This window comes from Aulonocara sp. 'chitande type north' Nkhata Bay, linkage group LG20 (genome assembly GCF_057382095.1).
Source record: "Aulonocara sp. 'chitande type north' Nkhata Bay isolate Kocher_YH1m ecotype deep benthic linkage group LG20, A_spYH_male_GT1.1, whole genome shotgun sequence".
Lineage (NCBI taxonomy): Eukaryota > Metazoa > Chordata > Actinopteri > Cichliformes > Cichlidae > Aulonocara > Aulonocara sp. 'chitande type north' Nkhata Bay.
Genome location: NC_141363.1, coordinates 18,742,883 through 18,765,154, shown reverse-complemented (window position 1 = coordinate 18,765,154; position 22,272 = coordinate 18,742,883). Strand labels below are relative to the sequence as shown.

At 44.6% G+C, this 22,272-nt stretch overlaps 1 protein-coding gene across 1 annotated transcript in view; it reads right to left on the bottom strand.

Annotated features, from left to right (window-relative positions):
• Positions 1-22,272, bottom strand: part of oprl1 (opiate receptor-like 1) — a 77,058-nt gene that overhangs the window by 24,518 nt on the left and 30,268 nt on the right. The gene's annotated exons all lie outside the window — the stretch shown is intronic.

The window sequence follows — 22,272 nt, the reverse complement described above, 5'->3', positions numbered from 1 at the left end:
TATCCTGTGAATAAAAGTATATGTTTTTGTCAATGTACCATAATAACAGAAGCGAAACGCAATATTGTGTCAGGACAATTCACTATTTATGCACAATAAACAAAGGAGCATAGCGCGACCATTTCTGTTCAGCGCCAGACTTGCTTGTAACCTATATCACCAATTATGTTATGAAAATGACGTATTAACTACAACAGCAGACTGACCTTCGTGTAAATGCTTGGAGCAGACTAACCTGTGAGCTGGAGTGTTCTGGGACGTTATATTTTATCTTTGAATGGCTGCAATCCAGGCCATCCGTCGCGTCTTTGTTACTTCGGAAACATGGCTCGAACAATTTCTCTTCAACGACGTAATCCGATAACAACCGATCTCTTTACCCGTCGGCTTCCCGTGGCTGTCATGCGACCGGCTATTGCAGTTAATAATACAACAGCTTCTTGACATTTTTGTGTTTCTTTTTATCGCTGTGTGACTGATTTTAATTGAAAGCCTGCGTGCGCTAGTACCTCTTGCCACGAGTTCCCAGAATCCTTTGCGGTTCTACCCGTGAATGACGTCACATTTTCAATCTCTATATAATATGCATGTTAAATTTTATATTTGGGGTAAAATATCAAGTCTTTTCAAGTAAACCGGTTCAAGTCCAATTCAAGTCCCAAGTCATTGGTGTAAAAGTCCAAGTCAAGTCACAAGTCTTACAACATTTTTTCAAGTCAAGTCTAAAGTCATAAAATTAATGACTCGAGTCTGACTCGAGTCCAAGTCATGTGACTCGAGTCCACACCTCTGTCCATCACAGAGGCTTTACTGCCTCACGCCTCCTCTCAGCTAATTCCTCAGCTCTCACTCTAATTGTCTCCTCACCACTTCTGTGCTCCTCGGAGCCAAGCTAATCCAGCACGCCGCCTCTCACAGCTCCGACCGCGGAGGTCGCTCAGGGCGGGTTGGATTCCTGCTGCACGCCCATCCACCACCCCAAACTCCACCTCCTGACTGGAGGTGGAGTTTGGATGCAAACTAGAGAAATGCATTTAAATAAACGATCTGACACTTCTGTTAGGAAATTACCTCATTCGTGCTTTATCGATGATTACACATCTGTGTTGTTTAAACTTCTCCCCAACTCTTTAACTGGTCACGTCCTGTTTGTGCCACTTTTTTTTAACCGGCAGCTTTTCTTTGTCTCGACTACTGGGCAGAGGGAGGTCTTTGGTACTGACCTTCAACCGTTTAATACATTTTGAACATTTATAATGTGAGTTTGTGTATCTTCTGTGCTGGTGACCCACCTTCTTTCTCTACGACAGCTACGAGCACAGGCAGAGGCTCTCTCAGCTTTCTGCAGACGATATGTCTGCAATGGTTTATCCAGTGATCCAGATCAGCATTCAGCCGAGAGTGAAGCACCACAGATGAGAACTAACACCTCCAATCATGGTGACGGCTCCATCACAGTTCATGAAAAAGGGGTCAGGAGGAGTGGGCGAGTTCAGGTATCTCAGGTTAATGAGCGAGAGGAAAGAGAGGTGTCTGCTTAGACCACTGAGGCAGAAGATGGATGAGAAAGTGCCAACTCAGGGTGGGATCACACCTGAACGCTTCCTTATAAACATTCAAAGCTTCTCTTAGGCTACACTAATCCGAATACATTTGAAAACAGCGTTTTCATCTAAAAACGCTCCACACTATTGTTTTTAATCATTTCCAAACACTTGTTCATCCACAATGAAACGGTCGAAAACGTTGCAGTCCTGCGCATGCGTACAACGCAAGAAGATTCGGCCTGCCTCATTTCTGTCTGCCGCTTATTTACTTTCCGGCTCGTTGAAACGTCGCGGAAGAAAATTGAGGAAAAGCACCGAGTTTGTTAAATGGACTAACGATGAGGTGGAGTCGTTGCTGCGAGTAACACAAAAGTACAAAGTTGCAAAAGCGAGTGAGAATTAAAGAATTTGACAAAGAGCTGTCTGCAGCACGTACAGACTGCCCTATTAATCTTTAATAGGGCAGTCAAACAAAACAACTGCTGTGTAATGCCATCTTAGTTTAATTGGTCACATGACTGCATCACATGATAAAATGTGTTATCGTTTCCATTTCAAAAGTATCTGCTTTCCTTGACCGAAAACGCCGTCTCAGTGTGGACGGAAGACATGGCCTTATCCAGAGGGTGGGGGGTACACCTGGACAGGTCACCAGCAGCAGACACAGAAAACCATTCACCTCTATGTTTTTTAAATGTCACTGAATGAAACTGTGGCCTCGGTGCTGTGATTGATGACAGTCTTTCCTTTAAGTCACCAGCTATTAAACTGAGGCTGAAGTTCATCATGTTTCTCTTTCACTTCAACAAAAGACTTGTTGCTGCCACTTTTTGACCTTTCCTGGATCGCGGTGACATCATTTACACGAAAGCCTATTTCTGGTTGACTGCCCTCTGATTTATCAGAGTACATGTCACACAGTTTGGTGACAGAGTGCACTCTCAAGACATCATCACGTTCGTCGTTCCATCGGTTCGTGCAGAGCTCAGGAAGAAGGCGTTGTCCTTCTCTGCTCCGTCTTCATGGAAGACGTTACAGAAGCACCTGAAGCTCCTCGATTTCACAGACTTCCAACGACGTACAAATGTTTTTGTGAAAAACTTGTCTTTGATACGACTGTGTACATTTTATTGTTGTCTGTTTGTGTGGAACAAGTCTCTCTGGTACATGACACACTGAGTCTCAATGGGACTCAGTTAAGCTAACCCCATTAAGTGCATGTGTTTGGACAGTGGGAGGAGCCTGGTGTACCTGAAGAGAACATAAACTCCACCCAGAAAGCCAAGATGGAGGACGACCAACAGTACTAACCACCGCGGTTAAACCACGTGGTTAGTACGTGCTGTTGGCTGACTTGTGACTGGACGATAATCAGTGATCAGCTTTGGTTTTCAGGTGTTCTTTAGACTGCCCCAGTCTGTTCTTCATTGTGCTGAAGACCGCCAGGCGGAGGGACCCGCCTCCTCGCTCCTGTTGCTTTGGCTGCTCATTGTTGTACTAATAATAAAGGAGACTTCTTCTGCGGTGCCATCGGAGACAGAAAACATCACACAGCCATAAAGCTGATGGAAGTGTGACGAGCATCCTGCCTTCTGCTCTATTAATAATTCACGTCGAGTCAAATTAGAGCAGCTGGAATAATTCAAACCTCTGTGTTTTTGTTGGTTTCCTCTCTTTGATTGCTCGGTTCTCTCTCGCTGCTCACCTTCATATTTCCTCTTCACCTTTCTCCTTTATTTGCATGAGCCCATTATCTTATAATTAATAAATGCAATTAGACCTGTGAACCTTTCAGCAGACACACTCGCAGCAGATAATGAAATGTGCTGCTGCGCGGCGAATAAATGACGACGATGATCGGATCTGCACACAGAAGATGGAGCCCGACCTGTCGTGGTGCGAGACGCTCTTCCTGTAGATGTCCCTGCGGTGGTTCAGCTGGAGGACGAGGCTTTGCCCGAAGCTCCGATTCAAAGCCTCGGCCAGCTGAGGGTTGATGGTACTCAACCCCAGTCTGCTTCACCTCCACTCCCATCATGAGTCACGAGTGCACGCAGACACGAAGGGCTGCAGTGAGTCATCGAGCAATTCCAATAATTCAATTAGAAAACACAAATTCTTTGCTTCGTTTAACACGCGGCTCTGTAGCGCTACTGTCACCATGGAAACGTGAGCGTTTCACAGACTGACCTGCAGAGAAATGTTTTCAGGAGCAGTGCACGCATGAAACGATTACGCCCACGCACACCGGCGCGTTAGCATGGAGGCAAAGAGGCGGAGCATCCCCATGACGCTTAGCTCAAGTTCCTGTGACCAACATTAAACCTTCACTGCGGTAAAGCTAGCAGGAGTCAGCAAACTGTGCCGTGAAAAAAAGCAAACTCTGTGGCTCCGCCTCTAAGGTTGGCTGATAGTAAACACTTTCCAACCGACGACAGGCGATATATTCACACAGGTGACTTTTTGATGGGCGGGGCGATGTAATCATGCACGGACTGATTTGTGCGTTTAAAATTTATACATTTTGTTTGGAGGGAATTTTTGACCTTCTTTTCTTGTTTGTTTCCATAGTGATGTAGATACTTACTGGATTATTTATTTATTTATTTGAGATGTGAAAAACATAACTTTAAATCAGAGGGTTTTTTTATGTTCGCCCGAAGATACATTTTGATTTTTAACTGAATTTTTGTTGAATTGTGTATTTGTTCTTTGGTTGAGTGTGTAAGACAAACACAGTTAGAGTGGAAATAAGAAGCCAGTTTCTCTTTGCCTCCCTCCACATCACTGTGGGTTTTTATCCAAATCAAATGCAGCCCTAATTTCATCACGTAAAGGCACCGTCTAGACCTTAGACTCAACAACACTCTGACCCAGTGACAGTCAGCAACAACACTTGGACCTAATGATAGTCGGACCTTCATCATGTTTGCTTCCTGTTTCTGAAACTTGCTTCTGGGCAGGAGGACATTGATTTATTGATTTTATTGATTAACATTCAAATTCAAATCTCAGTGAAAACAGTGAAAAAAAACAAAAAACAAACAAACAGTGAAAACAGAACAAAAATCTACCATAAAGAAAGAAAGCATGAGACAAGGCTAATCAAAAGGTATTGGCTGAAGCATTTGCTTATTACGCCAACCCTTTTCACAAAATATTCTTTTTGTATGCAGCTCCTGTACACAGGGCTTGAAGAAAATAATAAAACAAAGCAAAAACCAAACAAACAAACAAACAAAAAAAAAAAAAAGAAAAAAGAAAAAAAAAACTTTCCACCTTAGATAAGTAACTACATCAAAGCAAAAGAATCAAGAGGTTGTTTTTTTTTCTCCTTTTTGCTCTTTTCATTCTTGATTTATATATTTTTCTAATACTCTATTTTTAAACATGTTTTTAAACAAGGAAAATGAACTACACCTTTTTAAATCACTGTCATAACTATTTCACAGGTTAACTCCTCTAACAGAAACACATCTCTGCTTTATATTTGTCCTTATCTTGTTTTTTTTAAAGAAATCTGTTCCCCTTAAGTCATATTGACTCTCTCTGACTTTGAACAGCTTCTGAGTACTGGGGCAAAGCAAGTTATTTTGTGCTTTATACATTATCTGTGCCATTTTATATTCAACTAAATCATAAAATTTCAGGGTATTCAGATTAATAAACACAATGTTAGTTGGTTCTATATAGTTTGATTGGTTTATAATTCTTATAGCTTTTTTTTGTAACTTGAAAATATGAAGAGTGTTCGTTTTATATGCATTACCCCATATCTCCAGACAGTAAGTCATATATGGAAGCAACAGAGAACAATAAAGTGTGTATAATGATTTTTTGTTCAGGACATGCTTTGTTTTATAGAGGATAGCAATGGTTTTTGACATTTTTGTTTTCACGTGGTTTATATGAGACTTCCAACTCAGCTTATCATCAATTATCACGCCAAGAAATTTATTTTCGTACACTCTTTCAATTTCAATTCCATTAACCCTGATTTTAGATACATTTTTCATTTGTCTAGTGCCAAAAATAATCAATTTTGTTTTCTTTATATTTAATGATAACTTATTTACATCAAACCAGTTTTTTAATATATTTAACTCCTTTTCCGCTGTAGTCAGAAGCTGTTCTAAGTTTTTACCTGAGCAGTACAGAGTGGTATCATCAGCAAACAATACACATTTTAACAGTTTGGAAACACTACATATGTCATTTATATATAATATAAATAATTTAGGGCCCAGCACAGAGCCCTGAGGAACACCACAAGTTACCTTCAACTGCTTAGATTTTACATTATTGAATTCGACATATTGATATCTTTCATCCAGGTAACTTTTCATCCACTTGTATGCTATCCCTCTTATGCCATATCTCTCTAGTTTATTCATTAATATAGAATGATCAATTGTATCAAACGCCTTTTTTAAGTCTATAAAAACACCAACAGTATATTCCTTATTATCTATTGCATTAGATATCCCTTCAACAAGTTCCATCACTGCCATTGAAGTGGACCTTTTCACTCTAAAGCCATATTGGTTATCACTTAGGAGATTATGCTTCTCAATATATTTATCAAGTCTATTAACAAATAACTTTTCTAAAAATTTTGAGAACTGTGGGAGTAGTGATATTGGCCTATAATTGGTAAACTGACATCTCTCTCCGTTTTTATGGATTGGAATAACTTTTGCTATTTTCATTTGTGAGGGAAACACACCAGTTTGAAAGGACAGATTACAAATGTATGCGAAAGGTTGCACTATATATTCTATAATATATAGTGCGACTTCTACTGCCGTTTTGACGAGCCATCAGGCAGCCTTCACACCTCCAACGGCCCCAACAATAGAGACACTTTGGACACTAATTCCCCCACCTCTCCCCCCTCCATAGAGCCATCACCACCTTCAAACACTTCACCTACAACACCCCCCTCCTCACCCCACACAAAAGAGGATTTCACACCACCTCCTCCCACCACAACTCTTCATATTCATGAAGCAGATGTGAGGAAGCAGTTTAAGAACCTGAATGCTCGGAAAGCTCCCGGCCCAGACGGTGTGTCTCCTGCCACCCTCAGACACTGTGCAAACGAGCTGGCCCCAGTGTTTTCTGGCATTTTCAACTCCTCACTGCAGGCATGTCATGTGCCTGCCTGCTTCAAGTCCTCTACCATAATCCCTGTCCCCAAGAAACCTAGGATCACTGGACTAAATGACTACAGACCCGTGGCTCTGACATCTGTGGTCATGAAGTCTTTTGAGCGCCTAGTTCTCTCCCATCTCAGGACCCTCACGGCCCCCCTCCTGGACCCCCTGCAGTTTGCATATAGAGCCAACAGGTCTGTAGACGACGCCATCAACATGGCCCTACACTTCATCCTGCAGCATCTGGACTCCCCAGGAACCTACGCCAGGATCCTGTTTGTGGACTTCAGCTCTGCCTTCAACACCATCCTTCCAGACCATCTCCGAGACAAGCTTTCCCAGATGAATGTGCCTGATCCCATCTGCCGGTGGATCACTGACTTCCTGACGGACAGGAAGCAGCATGTGAGGCTGGGGAAGAATGTCTCGGACTCCCGGACCATCAGCACCGGCTTCCCTCAGGGCTGTGTTCTTTCTCCTCTGCTCTTCTCCCTGTACACCAACTGCTGCACCTCCACCCACCAGTCTGTCAAGCTAATCAAGTTTGCAGATGACACCACCGTTATTGGGCTCATCTCTGATGGGGATGAGTCTGCCTACAGGAGGGAGGTTGAACGTCTGGTGTCCTGGTGCAGCCACAACAACCTGGTGCTGAATGCCCAGAAGACAGTGGAGATTATTGTGGACTTCAGGAAGCACACAGCCCCACTCCCCCCCATCATCCTGACTGACACCCCCATCACCTCTGTGGACTCATTCCGCTTCCTGGGTACCACCATCACCCAGGACCTGAAGTGGGAGCCCACCATCACCTCCGTCATCAAGAAAGCCCAGCAGAGGATGTACTTCCTGAGGCAGCTGAAGAAATTCAACCTGCCAACACGGACGATGATGCAGTTCTACACTGCAATCATCGAGTCCATCCTCACCTCCATCACCGTGTGGTACGCTGGAGCCACTATCAGGGACAAACAGAGACTGCAGCGTGTTGTGCGCTCTGCTGAGAAGGTGATTGGCTGCAGACTCCCATCTCTGCAGGACCTGTACACCTCCAGGACATTGCGGCGTGCAGCTCGGATCTCAGCTGACCCTTCTCACCCTGGACACAGTCTGTTTGACCTGCTCCCCTCAGGCAGGAGGCTCCGGTCCATTCGCACCAGAACCTCTTGCCATAAGAACAGTTTCTTCCCCTCTGCTGTTGGACACATGAACAATAACCATATGACTGTCCCCGCCACTAACACATGACCCTACGCTGTGTCACTGCATCATTCCATGTTTGGCACTGATCACCACCTGCACTCATGTATATATCTTTCAACGTAGCACTCTTAATTCTTATTCTCATGTATATATCTCATGTATATCTCATGCACATATCTTTCCACGTAGCACTTTTAATTCTTATCCCTACTTTTATTTTTCCATGTCTATTTAAGTGCTATTTATGACAGCATGTTTGCACTGAAGCACCGCAGCAATTTCCTAATGTTGTAAACCTGCTCAACATTTGGCAATAAACCCCATTCTGATTCTGATTCTGATTCTGATAATACTTTTAACTAATATCATGTCAATACCAAAACAGTCAGTGGACTTTTTATTTTTAAATGTCTTCACAATGTTAATTATTTCTCTATGAGTTACAGCACCAATAAACATGGAGGACACATTCTGAGTAATATGTTTATTTAGGTCGTTATTATTTCTTGACTCTGGAATTTCTTTTGCTAAATTAAAGCCAACATTTACAAAGAAATCATTAAATTCATTTGCAATGTCTTTAGTTTTATCAAGCACAATATCTTTATCTTTTTTAAAATAATCTGGATAATTCTTATTTTTTGAGCCCTTTTTGATTATACTGTTTAATATCCTCCATGTTTCTTGTGTGTTACTTCTACTTTGCTCCAATAATTTGTGGTAATATTCTTTCTTACTTGTTCTTATAATATTTACTAATCTATTTTTATATAACTTGTACTTTATTTCAGCATCTTTTGTCCTCTGTTTTATGAATCTCTTATATAGATTATTTTTCTTTTTACATGCATCTTCTATCCCCTTTGTGATCCATGGCTTATTTGATCTGTGATGCTTTCTAGTGATCTTCATTAAAGGACAATGTTTTTCATATAGTGAAATTACAGTTGATAAGAATGCATCATATGCACTATTTGAATCTTCATTTGCAAAAACCTCATTCCAATTGTGTTCCTTTAAGTCCACCTGGAGGGCAGCAATGGCTCTTGTTGCTCTATGTCGTATCATATCAAATATTTGATTCTTTTGTTTAGTTTTAATCCCAAAATAATTTTGAAAAATTGCAAAAACAGGAAGATGATCGCTTATATCAGTTATAAGAAGTCCACCTACTATTTCATGGTCAATTTTATTTGTGAATATATTATCTATCAATGTAGCTGTATCAATTGTTATTCTACTTGGTTTTATAATTACAGGGGAAAGGGAGTTACTATACATTGTATTTATGAAATCTGTTGTTTTCTGATGTCCATTTGGGTTCAGCAAATCTATATTAAAATCACCACAAATTATTTGCACTTTTTTATCATTTAGGTTGCTAAACATAGCAGCAAGTTTTTCATTGAATATCTCAAGGCATGAACCTGGTGTCCTATAGATGCAACTTATAATTATATTGTTAGCTTTTTCAACATGGATTTCAATAGTGACACATTCCAATACGTTATCTATGGTGCTTGACATACATTCAATCAGACTACATTTCAAAACTTTATCTACATATAAAGCAACACCACCTCCTTTTTTATTCACCCTGTTCATTGTAAATAATTCGTATCCTTCCAGTCCCATTTCACTAACTTTCTCATTATCGAGCCATGTTTCTGATATTGCAATTATATTAAACTTTTTTAACTTACTTAAACATTCTGTAATTTTAGAAAAATTTTTATACAGGCTTCTACTATTGAAATGTATGACCGACAATGCATTTGCCATTTTAATATTCACATTGAATTGGTCATCTGTATAGTACTCACAAGTATTATTGGTGTTATTGTAGAAGTGGGTATCTGGGTCAATGTTACTTTCAGGGTCATGCATGTTGTGCTCTGCATAGTTAAACGTTTTGAAGTTCGTTTTCTCAGTGTGTGTGGCAAAATAACCACCTTGACAGTCCTTTTCATAATCAAAGTCTTCCTCTTCAATATCTCCGAATGGAAACCTATAATCTGTGTCCAAACTTGTCATTTATGTGTTTTTGTTGTTGTTGTTTCCATTGTTTTTGAGCCATAAGGCCAGAAACACTTTCCATACCCATTGTTCATTATCCAATCGTCACTTTTCCAATAGATTCCATAGCAGATTCCTGATTATTTATATTGCTCTAAGTCTTTGAGTTCTCTTATCATCACAACTTTCGCTTCTTCGGGATTGCCATTTAGTCTTATCATTACTTTGCAGTTCCTCGTCCATGTCGCTTGTATCTTATTTTGTTTTCTCAGGCTGCGTGCCTGTCTTGCAATTTCAGCAGTCTTTTTCGTTAAATGTTCATTTAAATACACACCAGTCCCTTTTAGCTTCTTACCCTGTTTCAGTAACTCAATCTTTGTTTTGCGACTCACAAACCGAAGAATAATTGCTGGCTTTGTTTTACTGTCTTTTCTGGGGAGCGTGTGGCATGCTGCAATATGATGGCTCTGCTTACATTCTTCGTTTGAAGGAATTTTATCACTTGCTGTTCAAGCGTTTGCAGCTCCTCTACCGGGGCATCTTCACCGTCTTTACCTCCGCCAGCTGTTACTCTGGCGTAGGTTCGGTGTTGCGTCTCCAGACCACTTATGACTAAATCATCCATTCTTGTGTATTGTTCAAGGTCCTCGATTCGCCGTTCCAAGTCGTCTATTTTCTTGTCCTTGTCCTTTATGAGGTTTTTTAGTTGTTTTATTTCATCCATTAGGTCATGTAGCATACCTTGTTGTTTAGCCACTTTGCTCAGTTCATCAGACATGAAATTAAGCGATTTCCTAATCTCCTCCAACTCCTCTTCAACTCCTGGGTTAGCTTTTTTAGGTGGCATTTTGAAAATGGTGAGATTAGTATTTCCTTGTGATGGCCCGTTGAAGTCACTGTTGATTTACTTGTTGGTGCCTTGCTAGAGGAGCCTGGGCCCAGTGGCTGCTGGAGGATCCTGGGCCTGGTGGAGCAGGAGGATCCTGGGCCTAGTGACTGCTGGAAGAGCCTGGGCATTGATGCTAGTCTTTGGTTAACGTCCACCATCAAAGCTTTCTGACTGAAGGCTGAGCAGCTGATGGCCCGAGCTCTGCTGATGGTGAGTGGCCAGTGAAGCAGCAGCTCTTAATGTATGACAGGACGATTCAAAGTGATTTGATGTTTGAACAAGTAAAGGTAAACGGAAACAATGAACGGTTTGATGGTGCTTGTTCTTCGAAGGCTGTCCTCGTCTCTGTGGTTCTCTCAGACTTCATTTCTCTCTCTGCTTCCTCTGATGATTCTTTAATCCACTGAGCCGTTTGGCTTCAAATATTAATAATCACTGAATTATTCACACTACCACTGTGTGTGTGTGTGTGAGGAAACCACAGAGACTGAAACGCTCTTGAAGAAACTTTGATTCTAAATGTTTTGTGAGTTTTTCTCTCTGTTCTCAGCTGCTCAGACTCCACCAGCAGGTGTTCCAGTTATCAGTCATGGATGTGATTACATATGATCACAAATCATTCTTCCAATACTCACATGGCATGCTCCACTTCTGTTTCCTTTGGATAAAAGTAAGGAAAGAAAGCAGCACTCTTACATTTATCTTCTATTGACAAACTCAGGGTTATGGACTGGAGGAGGGTGTAGTTAACATCCACCTGCTTCTAAAGAAAGGAGACCTGTCAACAGTACAGCCTCCCCGTCACCCCAAGTGCTGGCCTGGTGGTGTCACCCACCGGTGGTGTCACCTGGTTCTGACTTGGTGGTGTCACCCGGTGGTGTCACCTGGTTCTGACTTGGTGGTGTCACTCGGTGGTGTCACGCGGTGGTGTTACCCACCCGGTGGTGTCACCTGGTGCTGACTTGGTGGTGTCACCCGGTGGTGTCACCTGGTTCTGACTTGGTGGTGTCACTCGGTGGTGTCACGTGGTGGTGTTACCCACCCGGTGGTGTCACCTGGTTCTGACTTGGTGGTGTCACCCGGTGGTGTCACCTGGTTCTGACTTGGTGGTGTCACTCGGTGGTGTCACGCGGTGGTGTTACCCACCCGGTGGTGTCACCTGGTGCTGACTTGGTGGTGTCACCCGGTGGTGTCACGTGGTGGTGTTACCCACCCGGTGGTGTCACCTGGTTCTGACTTGGTGGTGTCACCCGGTGGTGTCACCTGGTTCTGACTTGGTGGTGTCACTCGGTGGTGTCACGCGGTGGTGTTACCCACCCGGTGGTGTCACCTGGTGCTGACTTGGTGGTGTCACCCGGTGGTGTCACGTGGTGGTGTTACCCACCCGGTGGTGTCACCTGGTTCTGACTTGGTGGTGTCACTCGGTGGTGTCACGCGGTGGTGTTACCCACCCGGTGGTGTCACCTGGTTCTGACTTGGTGGTGTCACCCGGTGGTGTCACCTGGTTCTGACTTGGTGGTGTCACTCGGTGGTGTCACGCGGTGGTGTTACCCACCCGGTGGTGTCACCTGGTGCTGACTTGGTGGTGTCACTCGGTGGTGTCACGCGGTGGTGTTACCCACCCGGTGGTGTCACCTGGTGCTGACTTGGTGGTGTCACCCGGTGGTGTCACTCGGTGGTGTTACCCACCCGGTGGTGTCACCTGGTTCTGACTTGGTGGTGTCACCCGGTGGTGTCACGTGGTGGTGTTACCCACCCGGTGGTGTCACCTGGTTCTGACTTGGTGGTGTCACTCGGTGGTGTCACGCGGTGGTGTTACCCACCCGGTGGTGTCACCTGGTTCTGACTTGGTGGTGTCACCCGGTGGTGTCACCTGGTTCTGACTTGGTGGTGTCACTCGGTGGTGTCACGCGGTGGTGTTACCCACCCGGTGGTGTCACCTGGTGCTGACTTGGTGGTGTCACTCGGTGGTGTCACGCGGTGGTGTTACCCACCCGGTGGTGTCACCTGGTGCTGACTTGGTGGTGTCACCCGGTGGTGTCACTCGGTGGTGTTACCCACCCGGTGGTGTCACCTGGTTCTGACTTGGTGGTGTCACCCGGTGGTGCCGCTCTCACACATTGTGCCGTGTGCTGAAGCAAGCCTGAGGCTGATCCACGCTCACAGGAACAAAGTGCTCACGTTCAGAGGAGTTTACAGGAGGTAACGCTGCCTCCGAGAAGCTGCTGCATAAACAGCACTGTGCAGTCTCTGCTTTAATAGCACAGCTCATAAAGACACATTTATCTGCGCCCTGACTCACTCGAAGCTTTTTTATATGCCTGTGTATCTTCAGAGGAAAGAGCTGTTGAAGGAAAGCCTCTCTCAGCGACAATCACAGCCTAATTCACTGCTGGCAGCTGCTGCAGAGGTTCGCAGTATTATCATCCCTCTTCTCGGGTCACAGCATCACCAGCCATGTTCTCAAAGAAAGCCATGCAAAGCATCTACAATTATCTCCACCCTGCTGGATGGAGAGAGAGGGATTACTGAAGCATGTCCCACAGCAGAGGAAGGCTTTTCCTTGTACTCTGAGGATTACACTGCTCCTTTTGAGACTTTAGGACCTCTCCCACTCATTTCTACACAGCTGCTCTCTGTGCAAAACACTAATAGTATTAGACCAAGCAGCCAGCGTGCATCACAGTGACATAAAACAGATGCCTTTAATGCCTCTCAACACTCTCTGCTTGTAGCAGCACAAACATTTTATCCATCCTCACAATGTTCCCGATGGATTCAGCGATCCCAGGTCGTACACGGCCTCTCCACAGACCTCTGGATCTGCTCCTGTTGGCCTGTCCAGAAGAACACACGTGTCCTCTCAGGGTGGAGGAGCTCCTGCCTGAGCCAGGACACCCGTCAGAGGAAACTCCTTCCTGTCACTCTCATTCCTTCTGCCCTGCCCACAGCTGTGCTCACAGCACAGGGGTGAATGAAGACGGCTCAGTAACTCCACAGCTGAAGGCCACAACCTGCTGAGGCCAGCAGCTGTATCGCGTGCAGGAAATGAGGAGGAGACGGGCTCCTCGCAAATCCTGCAATATTACAGATTTTAATATGGAAACTTCTTCACACGAGTTTACCTGTGAAACCTGCGTCTGAGCTCAGAAGCGAGGTGAGTAGTGATGTCTCGGTCGCGAACGAAACGGCTCTTAGAGCCGGGTCTTTGAAGTGAACGACGCGAGCCGGCTCCTTATTGGGAGCCATGGTTTGTTTTCTTTCTCTCGCCCTCTCTCTCGCACTTTTTCCCCTTTTATTATTGTTAATAATAAATTAATTAGAGCAACAAAACAACCTGAAGAGCTGGTTGGGTCTTTTTAGTGAGCTGAGCCGAAAGAGCCAGTTCTCTAAAAAGAGCCGGAAATCCCATCACTAGAGGTGAGTGTGGCGTGACTCCAGAGGTCCTGCCATTTTTAAAAATGTCCACTCACCCGTGAACTCCACAGTGGTGATGGGAATTCTGGCTCTTTTTAGAGAACCGGCTCTTTCGGCTCCCAACCGGCTCTTCAGGTTGTTTTGTTGCTTTAATTAATTTATTATCAACAACAATATAAAATTATGCACAAAAGGAATTACTAATGTAAAAAAAAAAATTGGTTTTATTTATATATGTTTATATATAAATATATGCGGTGGCCGCTAGAGACAAAGCACGTGCAAACTAAAACACATTGCTAGCGTTAAGTGAACTTCAAAACAGCAGCATGTGCAGCATGCTGAAGCAGTGTCTTCTGTCTGCCATCAGGCGTCAAACTGCAGCTCTTAGTGCACATTTATACCGTGGACACATCTCTACAAGCCGACAGTCCACTGTTATAACAGTTCATGTGACCACAGTTAGTCTCACTGAGTATTTATCACAGTTGTGTTTTTGTATAATGTGGTGAAAATTGTACTTTTTAACAATAATATGGAGACTTCACATTCAGCACGTTCTGGTAAAAGTGGGACGTTCTTCCAGCGCCGACGCCTGAGCAACAAAGTTGGACGAACCCTGAATCACTGTTCATTACCATCGTCTTTTTTCAAATGAAATTCATCTCTCTCACTGCCACAAAATGTGCAAGCTGCAATGGGCACCATGTTCAGAAGAAAGCTAGGGTGTTTTGTTAACCACGCCCCCACAAATGCGGCATCACCAGAAAGGCCAAACAGATGCTCGACGTACAGGTCTCAGACTGGTGGATAAGAGAGAACGTAACGCTTTACTAACCGAACAAGAGGAGGTGAAAGGAAAATGATCCCGAGCTGAACCTGCAAGGCGCAGACCAGAGGAAATGCCAGCAGACTCTCAGACACACACACGTCCCAGCTGAGTGTGAGAAGAGGTCCTTATCTCTGATCGTGATGATGTCGTCACTAAGCTAACGTTGTTAACTCACAGGGAATATGACGTGTTTACTTACACAGAGAAAAAAGAGTAATCAGACTTCTTCAGACGGTCTGACTTCTGTTTCTGTTGCAGATGAGCAAACCTGCTAAATATTCCTGATGCACACAGTATCGCAAACACTGGCTGCTCTGAGGTGTTGTGTAGATTTTCTGCCTGCAGAGGTGCAAACGGTGATTTTGGTTCATTTCCATTCAGACTTGGTTGTTTCCCATGAGCGCGATGAGCTCAGACTCCATCTGTCAAACGTCTGTTCTGTCTGATCAGGGCTGGTTTTTTTCACGTTCAGCCGTAAGTTCCACCGCTCGAGGGCCGGATATTTGACCTCATCAGTTTAATGCCCGTCTGGTATACACAGGCTGTCCTCTCTAGGGTTTAAAACAACGATGTTCACATCAGGGTTGGAGATGTGTACTTTTGCTTTGCATCACCATTGGCAGCAGCAGCCCTGAAAGCTGCACCGCCAAAGCTCATTCTGCTTTGACAAGATGAGAACAGGCTGTCTCTGCTCATTATCAGTACCACAGTGGAGGACGACAGAGCGACTCGAGCAGGCTGAAGGACGGGAAAATGCACAAAGTGTTTCTGTGCAAGATAAAACGCTCTTCGTAAAGAGAATTTCTCCTTGAAGAAGCATTTACCCTTTGCACACACACAAAGTCTAAAAGACCTGAAAGCATCTGTGTCGGAGGCAGGCATCAAACACATCACGACATCAGTCCACAGAAGGTGGAAAAGCTTCGGTGATGAGATTCTCACAGACCACAATCCAACACACACGGCTCGGACAGAAAATCAGTGGGTTAATGATCCATCAGGGTTAAACCATCTGCTCCCTTCACACTTCTCCTCAGAAAAACATAAAGGAACGAACTGAAAACTGCAGAATTTATTTTAAAATCGAGTTCACGCGACGATATCAGCATTACAGCAGCAGCACGAACAGCTCAACATGCTTTCAACATCTTTCGCCTGCAGGTTCTAAATTCATCCGTCAGCAGACCTGAATCTGCTCACCCTGTTTAACATGTCAAAGGCAGGCACGGAGCACACGTGCTTCCCTCTGCAGAGGCTGCAGAAGGTAATTCAGCTGCAAATTAGCCACAAATCACAGGCTGAGAGGATGTGCTTTAACCTTTTAATGTGTCCTCGAGTCAGCGTGTTACGCAACAACAAATTTAAGAAGTCATTTACCTGTTTCATTGCTGCTTTTATCCAGAGAGCATGCAGACTTAATGGCAGTCTTTTAAGAGCCACTCAGGAAATTAAAACTACGACGATGACAACCCGAGGACTCACCTGCCACTAAAGGAGACGCAGGTGAAGTCGGCTACACGGCGAGCGCTTCAGCATAACTGCCAACCATGAAACAGCAACAGTGGAGTGAAGGCTCCGAATGATTTACATCATCTCACTGAACACATGGAAGGTCGACCAAACCGTACGCGAGTTTGTGACGGTTTCAGACCTCACCGTGTTTGTAGCATCATACGATTATAAACTTGACAGAAACCGACTGCACGCCGCCCTCTGACCAATCGGGCCTGCGTCCTTCACCACATCTGTGATGTCATCACGAAGGTAGCCATTTCCAGGAAAGCACGCAAGCTGGGACTCGAAGCCATGTGACTGTTAGTGACACTGGTCCTGCGCAACGCAACCTCTTTAGTTTACTGCCAGAAACCTCTGGCAGAAGGCGGGACAAAGACACAGCGTGTCTGCAAAAACAACAACAAAAAAAGATCTGCGCTGTGTCACATGAAGCCAGAACAGGGCAGAGCCTGTGGAGTCGGAGGCAGCTGTGGACTTCAACATGCGTCCTTCCTCCCGTTTCCTCACAGCTCAAAGGCTTCCTGTGCTTAGTCCTGACCCGAGCATGCACTCACAGTTGCATCTGCAGGAGTCGTCAACAGACCTGTATGAAGACCTGCAGACACGTGCAGAGCGCAGAGATGTGACGACGTGCGTTTGTCAGAGCCTCACAGCAGCGCTCACTCTGTACCTGCACCCTGAATAATGGATGCTTAAATGTGGAAAAGGAAGTGCTGTGCGTGCTCAGACAGCCGACAGCTCTGCCATCACGCCGCCGGCCTCAGCATGGCCGACTGATGACAGACGCCGTCATAAAACCAGCTGACAGAGCTCATTCATCCTCTTTGGAGCTGCAGATGAGGAGCAGCTTCACTCGTGTTCCTTCATTCAGGTCCAGCTGAGCACTCAGATTAGCTTCATCCTTTTCTTCAGATTTCACTCCTCTGTCCTTTCTTCAGAGAGTCCTAGAAGTGATTTAGGAGCTGGGAAAAACTTAGCATAGATTTGCTTTTATCCATGATGTTTCCAGGAGACTACAAACTGCAGCGGTTCAATTACAGAGTCAGAGGGTGGAAGGAAATCCCACAATTGGCTCAGTTCGTGTATTTATTAGGTCTGAATAAACAGAAGTGAGAGGCGACCGGCACAGCAGCAGCACTCGGGCATCGAGTTTACTCATGCTTTGTGTTTGGAGGAAAGTTCAGCTTGGCTGTCGGTCCTGTTAGCATGTATGTGGTAAACAGCACCTGTCTAACAGTTTGAAGGATCACAACATTAATTACAAGTGTTTAATAAAGAGAAGCCAGCTGCCCCCCCAGAGCCGCCCGCAGCTTCTTCTTTAACCCGATCGTACGCTCATCCATCACGGATGTAATCCTACCGCCTGCTGCCCGCTGCACTTGTATGATTCCCAAAGCAGGAAGACAAACAGAAAGCAGGTGAGTGTGTTTGCCTCACAGACTGCCTTTGTGCGAGCTGGCCGTGCGTCTAAACCAAACGTTGCCATCTCCTCTCCAAGATCATTGTCAAGAGGGCACGGCCGTCATCATGTGTGAAATTAGTTTGGATGGGATTCGATGGGGCTCTGTGGGCACATTCAAAGCTGCTCTAATTAGCATGTGGAGCAGCAGAGGAGATAACCGAGGCTGAGCAGGAAACCGTCGGATGCACATTTACTGCACGTCCTGCAGACTCGGGGACTGATCTGTGCTGTTGGGATTTACGAAAGCCAGTCACAGGCGAGGGCACGTCTGACTGCGAATGTGGGAGCTTCTGTTATTTCAGTGAATCCCAAAAACGCCTGTTCACCACCCTGTTACCCTCAGCCGTCTCTCTGGGGGACTGCAGCGGTGGGTGTAGTAACACGTTCTGGCGTAGCTCAGGCCCAGACTTCCGAGTGGATTTACGGATGTAAAATCGAGGCTACTTTAATCTGGAGAGCACAGTCGGAGACTCTTCATTCCCTCCATCAGATCCTGTGATGAAACATCTCACACCTCCCTCCTCTTATTGTAGTTCTTTGCTCCTCTTCATCATTCCTTCACCATCCTCCAGTCTCAGCCCTGCTTTCTGCTTTAGTCCTTCTTCATCATCAACGCGTTTCTTCATCAAACCAATCAAATTTATTGATCGGTGCACACAGGCAAGAATCGATCGAGGTCTCCTCGATTTAAAGGGCCAACACTCCAACTGTGGAGGCCGGAGTCCTACAGTAAACCCACCACTCTGCTGCCTTAGTTTTAGGTAAGCAGCAGCACCGTCCTCGGTTACCAGGTGAGCGGCCTCGGCGCCGAGCTGTAGCTTTCGTTGTTGGGGCTGAAACAGGGCAGTGTTTTCTTCTGCATGTGCTGCGAGCTGTGCCGTGACAGAAATCACGTACTCGACAAATAGATCCCATTTTCAGGTTTGTCCACGATGCCGGAGGATCTGCCCGACACTCTTCCTCTTTTTAAATACAAATTGATTTCATAATAGCTTTCTTGATAAACATCACAGTGCTCTTCTTCTTCCTCTCGTCTTCCTCTTCACATCACCCTCCACCTGTCCCTTAACTTTTCTGTTTCTGTTTTTTTCTTCAGTAAGTGCTGTAAATGCAGGTTTTAGAGGCACATCACTCATTTTTACCTCTAAATGGCCTAGAGCTCTTCATGCTCCTCTTCTTCCCCCCTCCCTCCCGCCTCCACCCACTCTCCTCCTTAATTAACAATTCAATTCCCAGCATGCTTCATGGGCACATTCCTGCTTTCTCAGCCCATCTTTTCATTTTCCTCTCTGACTGTTATCTACATATGAATCCACATTTGCTCTGCTGTTCATGGGGCTCACACACACATACGAGAGGATAACCTGCTGGCCAAAAACCTCGTCTGCGCTTTATTAACAACAGCTCAGCTGTGAACATGACCTGTGCTGCTCTTTGTTAACACTGCACATGATTTATTTTAGGGATCTATGTGATTCTTTGATGGCTGCAATCAATACAACAATAAGTCCCAGAAAAGCCATGTGTGATGACACCAAGTTAAATACAGCTTATTAAAAAAGAGGAATATTTATGACCTGCAGCTTGTGATGGAACAGACACAGAGCTCAATAACAGTCAGATTACTGCGCTCGTTTAGAAGCTGCTGCGATGCGTTCACTGTACGCTCACACATAATGGGTTTGCTTTCTGCAGTCTTCTCTGCCTCTCACACCAACTGCTTTTAAGCACACACTCACACACACACCATTAATTATTAATTAATCAGCTCGTTTTCATTCAGCAACAGAGCCGGCGCTAGGGTTGCCAACCGTCCCTTAAAATACGGAATCGTCCCGTATTTAGAAACAAAAGTTCACGTCCCGTATTGAGCTAATAAGGGACGCACTTTGTCCCGTAATACAGTGAGAATCAAAAGTAGTCTATAACTTTTAATGGAATTAACGCTTTGTTTGAAAACATAATTCCCAGCCCCTCTCCTGCTTTGTGACCAATGAGCTGACAGCACACTTATGACAATTCGAGTATGGCAATTCAGATTACCGCTCATCTCATTGGTCGAGGAAAGGTCGCTTACGGAGAAAATACCGGAAGACAACAGATGACCACAACAAGAAGCATGGCCAACAGGGAAACAAACGCCGACTCTGCGGTGCAAGTCTCGGACGACAGCACGCCTAAAGCTGGGCAGACACTGTGCGATTTTTTCAGTCACGTTATTCAGCTCCTGCTCAAACTGCACGATTGACTCGCAGGGTTAGAAGTTCATAGGTCACGATGTACTCTCACACTATACCGCCCGATGCTCTGATGCGACCTGAGTGCTCACACTGTGCCTCCATAACATGAAGGTTATAACAGAAAATCTGTCGCTCTCTCTCTCTGTCTTTCACTCACACAGACACACCACCACCATCAACTTTGCTAAATTGCTAATGAAAAACACTCATCAGGCAGCTGTGATTGAGCAGCAGTGTCGATCCAACTATTTTCACGGTTGTTGTGGTCGTGATAATTTTGTGATGCCACATCGAAAGGGCTCGGATGAGCTTTCCAAAGTTCTCCAAGTTGTGCCTCCATCGCTTGTGTCCAGATCACACGCTGCACAGCTGTGCTGCTCCGTCTTTTTCACCGACGTTTACGTGTTTGCGCGCGAGCAGTGTGAGCGGCTGTGGTGACACCCTCACGAGCGACTGATGATCGGGAGCTGGTCGTGAGGTGTTAATCACTTCTCGTTACCCCACGTATACTACACGATGCACGATGAAGGCCAAAATCGGTCCGATCACTCAAAAATCGTCTCAAAATGGGCCTAAAACCGCACAGTGTGAGCCCAGCGTTAGAGCAGCAATGTTTGTTCCCCTCAGACAAAGGGAAGAATGGGAAAAGGAAAACACCTGGCTGGAAAAAGTTAATATGGGCATGTGCAATGAATATCAGCGCTATGTGGCCAGAAGTGTGATAATATAATTTATTTTGTGTAATAAACAACTGCAAGAATAGATGATTACAACAAATTGATGACTAATACATAAAAGTAATACATAGATGAATAATGATGATGAGTTAAGATGCGTAATCATGGGAACAAGCGGGTTTACAAACAGGAGCAGCTGATTAGCTTTAGAAAAGCTGAAATAATACCTCAGCTGAAGCCAATTGTACTAAATGCACTAAATGTGCACTGTTACAAGAATGTTTTTCTTTCTATTGTTTTCTATTATTTTAAGTTAAGCAGGACAGAGTTCTTTTAAAGAAAGATTTACTTATATTCTCAAAAGTTAAGCATGACAGGCTTCTGTTTAAGAAAGAGACCTGTTTTACTGTGTTAATGTTGTCATTTTGAGCTAAAAATAAATGGCTAAATGATCATTTGTTTCACATGTGTTCATATCACAAAGAATACACATCTACTTAAATCAAATTCAAGTCAAAGGGTTAAAAAAAAAAATTTCACACACAAAAAAAGAGCTAGAAAATTCACCACACTGGGAAGGGTGAAGACAACTGGGTCGCCCGGCCCTGGCCACGAGGTGTCCCTTATTTATTTTTCAGGGAGTTGGCAACCCTAGCCGGCGCGCACACGTAGGTGAGGAGGAGAAAGATAGAACAGACTAAACGTTTCAGAAGTGCACACTACCTTTATTTATACTGAACAAAGGGAAAACAAATGCAAACTGCATCCAGGGCAAAAACATCTGCATTACACTGCTAACATCTGCAAGACAGCATGCTAACGCTAAGCTAGTCAAGAATGTTAAAGCTGAGTGTGCAGACTTCAGCCCAGCAGCCAGAGCCTGAACTCCAACAGGTAACAAACTGAAGAGCAATCGGGCTGTTTCTACCTGTTCATGTTTCTATAGCAGCATCACCTTGACGACCGTAAATACTGCGAGAACATTCATGTGTGTCATCATTAGGGACAGCGATTTGTGTTGGTGTGTGTGTGAAAGTAGCCTCAGGTTTATATGTTAATTGTAATTATGTAACAGTGTTTCAGGTCATTTTACACAGTGATGCCACAAATTACTCCCTTTGGCAAGTAATTAAGTAACATATTTTTAACAAAAGTAATGTGTAATAGATTACTTATTTTGAGTAATGACACCACCACACTTTCACAGCCTCTCTCTCTTCAGGATTAATTTCTCTTTCTCACCGTTCTCGTCAAACACGCTACTGCAGGTCTGACCCAAAAGCCGCACAATTAACTCAGCTTATCCTCCTCTGCCTCC